General features: G+C 45.7%; 1 protein-coding gene across 3 annotated transcripts in view; it reads right to left on the bottom strand.

Moving 5' to 3' along the window:
• LOC143111240 (nuclear factor 1 X-type-like) overlaps positions 1–5,000 on the bottom strand; it is a 119,204-nt gene that overhangs the window by 16,648 nt on the left and 97,556 nt on the right. The window lies entirely within an intron of this gene.

Raw genomic sequence — 5,000 nt, 5'->3', positions numbered from 1 at the left:
TAAGGTTCTAACATTAGGCCTTCTTTACCAGCTAAGGTTCTAACATTAGGCCTTCCTTACCAGCTGTGTTCTATCATTAGGCCTTCCTTACCAGCTAAGGTTCTAACATTAGGCCTTCCTTACCAGCTAAGGTTCTTACTGCTGGTAAGGCTCTTGCTGCTTACTGCTGGTAACTTCGCCCTTCTAACAAATTTTATCTCTGTGATTGACTTTGTTGTGATAAGAACAAACCTGTTCATTTGCATTGCGTGCATGAGTAGTCTATTGAACTTAATTTGCGCTGTGGTGCTGATGCTGATAATGCTAACTTTTAGTGAACTCTTGAGCTGATCTGTCATTCTGTGCTGCAATAAACTTGGGTTGTTCTGGTTCAAACAGCCTAGAGGGCAGGACAAAGACAGGCTACACATATGTGAGTTTTCTTCCCCTGCATGTAGAATAACTAACGAAAGAAGACCATATCTACGTGAAATAGCAACACAATAGAAACGTACTAGCCTATGTGGTGGTCACACCATAGACAGTAAAAGATGGTCACAGATTTTACCCCCCCCCCCCAGCATCAGCTCTGTGTACACACACACACACACACACACACACACACACACACACACACACACACACACACTCACTCACACTCACACACAAACTCTCTCACACACACAGACACACTCACACTGTTTTACCTTTTAAAACATTTTTATTATTATCTGCTTCAAAATTCACAATTTCAACCAAATTTTTTTTTAAAGAAAAAAGCATAGTACTTACACAATACCTGAGAGTACATGACAGCTTAGTTGGCATATTATAATACCAGCTACATCATTAATATTGCCTATAAGCATGACAGCTGAGTTGGAATATTTCATATCAACAGCCTAATTTAAAAGTGGCATAAGTGGAAGTTCTGAAGCTAACCCAGAAAGAAATGAAGAGAAGTGTGTTGAGTTCAGATGCTGTGTTCAACAGACACAGGAGAGAGAAGCGTGTTGAGTTCCGATGCTGTGTTCAACAGACACAGGAGCAAGAAGCATGTTCAGTTCCGATGCTGTGTTCAGACACAGGAGCAAGAAGCATGTTCAGTTCAGATGCTGTGTTCAACAGACACAGGAGCAAGAAGCATGTTCAGTTCAGAGGCTGTGTTCAACAGACACAGGAGAGAGAAGCGTGTTGAGTTCAGATGCTGTGTTCAGATGCTGTGTTCAACAGACACAGGAGAGAGAAGCATGTTGAGTTCCATTGCTGTGTTCCGTTCTGTCATCTCCATTCTTCTGCTGACCCTCTGTGTCCTGACGTCCAGAGGTTTGTCATGTGTAATATCATTCTAAAATGTCCACATTCAATATATGATAATACAGCATACACTAATGGTCTTACAATACCGCAGACACAGGAGAGAGAAGCGTGTTGAGTTCAGGTGTTGAGTTCAGCCATCTCCACGTCATCATAGACGTCTTCATCTCCACTCTGCTGACCCTCTCTGCTCTGACGTCCAGAGGTCTGCTCTCCTCTTCTGCTCCTCAGCTTGAACCAGATCACAGCAGTGACCAGCCCCAGCAGCACACAGCCCATCAGTGGAGCGTACGCTCTGTAGAAAGGAGAGTGCACCCCAAACGGATCCCTGTACACAAGGTGGATCTGTCCCTCATAACAAACCCTGACATTGTACTTCTTTGTGTCCCCTCCATAGACTCTCCACTTGTACACTCCACTGTCCTCTGCTGTGAGGTTGGATATGGTCAGAGAGTGATTAGGGTGTAAACTGGACACTGTCACTCTGCCCCTCAGATCCTCAGGCATGAACACAGATTTATTGTACTGTAGATTAAAGTCTAGAATCAGAACCGGTGCTTGTAGAACTTTCTGACGGTACCACTAGACCCCTTCAAAAGACCAAGAGCCATTTAAATCAGCACTGTGTTCCAGAATCACTCTTTCACCGTGAGAAAACATCACATCCAAGGGGGAGACTTGTTTGCAAACATACAGATTAATTCCCTTTATTGGGGAACCCCCCCACACATTCATACCCCCCAGAGTGCTGTAGTGACACAGAGAATGATGAGGGAGTAGTCCCCAGTCTGGCTGCCGTTGAGCATGTACATCACTTCCTGTTGGTGGGTCTGATTAATAGTGAGCCAGGCTAGTCCCTTTGACTCTTACATTACATTTGGCTGACACATTTTTTTTTTTTAGCCAAAGCGACTTACATGATATGCCAACTATATTACAAGGGATTACATTGTCCCCGGAGCAACGGTGGGCACAACGGTGTCCCCTCAAGGGCACAACGGTGGAAGCCGGGAATTGAACCGACAACTTTCAGGCTACTGCACGCTAGCCCAGTTCCTTAACCGCTACACTACCACCGCCCTACTCTTTTCCACTGCTTATGTCTGTAGGGCTCTCCTTATGAAATACAAGGAAGAGTCACATTCTCTTCTTCATAAGTAAACACAAGCCTTCTATGTACCCAAAGTTGGATCTTGTTATAACTTTGGCATTGAGCTCCTCTCCATATTGTGTACCTCTCAGAGTATATGACCCCAGAAAGTGTGACCAGAGAGTTGTTGAGGTGAACCTCTAGTCTGCCCCTATACTCATCATCCTGAAGTGGCTCCAGTGAGGAGCTGGTGTCCAGGACTGGTTTGTCTCCATGGAGACAGTCATGTGACTGTCAGGAAGGGCGTTACAAGGGTTAAGGTCAAGAGTGCAAAGTGTATTAGTCAACAAAAACAGTGGTGCCTTCAACACTCAAGGATTAACTTTCTTTAAAAAGTTTCTTTGTTATCTTTCATCTGTACATGACTTGAGGTGGATATGCTGCACTCGCTGAAAAAGTGAAGTGGCTCCAGCGAGGAGCTGGAGTCCAGGACCAGGAGATCGGTGCAGCCGCAGGCTGGTCCTGTTCACCAGGGTGGAGTCACACAGCGTAGCATCCTCACCAAACGTTGCCTGCACATAACTCTTTTTGACATCGTCCTCTTTTGGTCCACACACGGTGAGACGGAACCCTATGTGTTCTGTGATGTTTCCTTCAGCCCTGTAGGGGACGTAGTGAGGTTGTTCATTACAAAATTAGCGGAATAACCACCACTAGTGGACCCGGTGCACCGCATTCCACGTTGCATCCCTCTGGCTGTGGCCCCTCTGACTGTGAGCAGTTGACGGGCGCGCGGGAACCTATTTTTGACCAAGGGTGCTGAATAACAAAAATAATGGATGTCCGACGATTCCACGATTCGGACAGCGGATTAGTAATTATTTAAAAATATATATAATATTTTTTTTAAAAATCTATCTCCTGCCGGCAGGGGGTGCTGCAGTACCCTCAGCACCCCTCTTCTCGCGCCCTTGGCAGTTGACCAGCAGCACATCCATATCTCCATCTGCAGAAACCCAGTACAGCACGGAGTATGCCGCCCGGGAGTAGTAGCAGGCCTGACATTTAGCCTCCTTTTAACCTCAAACACGAGTTCAGGATCTGGACTGAGGTGGGCGCCAGTGATGAAGACCAGCAGGAGAAATCCACTCACACGCACACTGCAGTCTCCATTCTGAGTTCTGTGTTTGCATTGGAGTTTAGTCTGCTTGTGCTGTACTGCTTCTACCAGGCAGACTGTGAGAGCTCTGCCAAGCTCATCCTGTACTTCTATCAACCGGAACTGACGTCTGTGTGTGTGTGTGTGTGTGTGTGTGTGTGTGGGTGGGTGTGGGTGTGGGTGTGTGTGTGTGCTAGATACCTCAATTCATATACAATTCAGATTCAAGAATTCTTCAAGAAGTCATTCTTAATTCAATTTTGAAATTTGCACAAGCCTAGTCTGGAGACAATTTTGACCCACTCACAAACTCATGTCAACACACACACACACACACACACAGACACACAGACACTTCCACACCCACACACATGCAAACATACAGACACACAGAGACTCTCTCTCTCTCTCTCTCTCTCTCTCTCTCTCTCTGTCACATACACACACATACACACACATACTATACACACACATACACACACACACAGAGAGAGAGAGAGAGAGAGTCTCTGCAGAGCTCCTCTTCCTCCGTTGGGTTTGGCTTAAGAGGTTTATCTGTGTGTTGCTAAACATCCTGACCTTTTTTTTTCTTCTGATTTTTTTTTTTTTGGAAATCCTTAATGCGCTTAAAATGTTCCAAACCCACCTAATCCCTATAGCCATCACAAACACAAACACACACACAAACACACACACACACACACACACACGCACACACACACACACACACACACACACACATGCACAAACATACACCCACAGTCCCATAAAGCCCATCAGTGTTAAGACAGCATGGGAAGCATGCAGCTGGTTTCTGCAAAGATGCTGTAGTGACTGTCGTCTGTAGCCATAGTTTCTGTCAGTGCTGTCATAGTGTAGTGACTGTCGTCTCTAGCCATAGTTTCTGTCAGTGCTGCCATAGTGTAGTGACTAGTCAGTAGCCATAGTTTCTGTCAGTGCTGCCATAGTGTAGTGACTGTAGTCTGTAACCATAGTTTCTGTCAGTGCTGCCATAGTGTAGTGACTGTAGTCTGTAACCATAGTTTCTGTCAGTGCTGCCACAGTGTCAGTACTGTTTGGTAGCTATTCATTTGTTTTTATTTAGTGTCAACATTGTTTTTCTAACTATGCACATACGCCATTGTTTTTTTTGTTTTTTTTAAAGTATATATTTTTGGGCTTATTATGCCTTTAATGATAGGACAATGGAGAGTGACAGGAAGCGAATGGGAGAGAGAGCAGGGGTGGGATCTGGAAAGGACCACGGGGCGGGAATCGAACCCGGGTGGCCGGCGTATGGTGCAGGTGCCCCAGCCAGTTGCGCCACAGCTGGGGCCATAAGCCATTGTTTTTCACACACACACACAAACACACACACACACACACACACACACACACACACACACACACACACACACACACACACACACACACACACACACACACACACACACA

Source organism: Alosa pseudoharengus, unplaced genomic scaffold (assembly GCF_046254945.1).
Source record: "Alosa pseudoharengus isolate Yale_2024_CS ecotype anadromous, Long Island Sound unplaced genomic scaffold, YU_APseudo_1.1 YU_APseudo_1.1_scf_76, whole genome shotgun sequence".
NCBI classification, from domain to species: Eukaryota; Metazoa; Chordata; class Actinopteri; order Clupeiformes; family Clupeidae; genus Alosa; species Alosa pseudoharengus.
This window is presented reverse-complemented; position numbering and strand designations above follow the sequence as displayed.